Here is a 1,952-nt window from a genome sequence, read left to right on the forward strand (position 1 = left end):
CGAAAGTACTGTATAAGGGTGTTGTATATATATATTACTCTCTATATATATTCTAAGAAGTAGTTTAAGTCTAATAAAGGTTTATTTATTATAAATAAAGGTTTATTTATTATAAATAAACCCTGGCGTAGTGGTCGAGAACGTGGACGCTAGGTACACCCTATAGGAGACAAACCATACTCCAGGGACAAAGATACATTCCTATTTGTTTCTTCAATCCTTATAGGTTCCTAAACTTATATTAGGTACAAATTATATCAAAAACTTTATAATAAATGTTATTTAACCCCCAACAAATGTTATAATCGCTACTAATCAATACTTACAAAACTAAAAGTTAACCTACTTAATAAATCATGACAAATTAATTTGATATTTCTTAAAAAAAAGGTTAGTTGGATAAAGAGAGTTACAAAATTTAAAATGGAGACATTCCACATTTACATATTCATTTCACTTACATATAAAAAAAACCTACTTCTTACAAGATATTCATTTAAATTTTATACCTTTTACAAATAATAATTAGATCTTAGAGATCCATCAAATTATACTCAATTAATCTATTCAGGTACACAAAACTAAAATAAAATATTTTTTTCTTGATTAATCAGAATTATTAACAAATTTGAAATTGATGTTAAAATTATCCTAATTAGATCCTAATTTAATGTATGAGAAATTAAAATCTGAAAGCAGCGGAAACATACCTTAAATTGATGAATCATGAATCTTTTCTTTCTTAGACTTTGCATGGATTGAATGATTCTTTATTCTCCTTCCTTAAACTTTCCTTATATGGAATGATTTTTCTATTCGATGAATACGTCAATAGATTTCTCTCTCTGTTGATGGGGAGACAAAGGAGAATTGGTCGTACTTCAAATGGAGACAATTACCATTACATATAATCAACAATAAGTTAGTTATTATACTTAGGTCAATTCTAATTTAGCCCCTTTATGAAATTAGAAATGTCATTTAGGTATCCTCACTTTATATTAATGGAAAATACACATATAAGCCATAAACTTAATTTCACATTAGATCACATTATTTTGGCTTATATTAAATGACATTTGCACAATTATTTATTATACTAGTGACCCTAAACATTTCAACAATCTCTCACTGGGTCACGTATGTAAAAAAATAAATGTATCAACCATAATGCGCTTGAGGTTTTATGTCATCTCAATCATACCTTGTATAATCAATTTTATCAATTAATTATATCAATATAGGACCAAAGAGTTCGTCGTTGTATTTAAGAACAACTAGAACCAACAATGATCACATAAATCAATACAATTAATTGACAAATTATATCAAGAATGTGATGAATGAAAATTTCATGAAAGGAGATCTATTCATGTCAATTTTCAACTAGTCCTACTTGACTTTAGTGAGATCATACTTTAAGCATAATTATACAAAGTGTAATTGATAGAAAAATTAAGTAGATTAATTTTGGAACCGGCCAGACAAACTAAACAGAAATTAAACTTCATGTGCAGGTACTGAACAAACCGGAACCGGAAATCGTGCATCAATAACCAGCTGCTATTACATCAAAGAAACCGGCTTCAAGTGATCAAGACAAATGATCACAGGAACCGGCTTCACTTTCTCAAGCAACCGGTTAGCAAAGAACAGAAGAACACACTTCAACCGGATCATAATGCACAAAGACACAGAAACCGGAAAGTACAGATCAAAAGTCAGAAGATTCAAATCTCAAGAGTGACGTACTGTGACGGAGGAAACGTGTCTCGAAAAGATAAAAGAAGATCGGATCCGATCAGAAGCATGGGAGGAATGCAATGATGCCTTGGTGATCCGATGCTGACGACCGGAAGCGGATGTTCAACACGTGTATCAATCTGAAAACCGGTTATGTCATCATCTGCTCAGAGTCACCTGCATGAATGCCAGGTGTCGAGGAAGTTGAA

The sequence above is a fragment of the Impatiens glandulifera genome, chromosome 2 (assembly GCF_907164915.1).
Source record: "Impatiens glandulifera chromosome 2, dImpGla2.1, whole genome shotgun sequence".
NCBI lineage: Eukaryota > Viridiplantae > Streptophyta > Magnoliopsida > Ericales > Balsaminaceae > Impatiens > Impatiens glandulifera.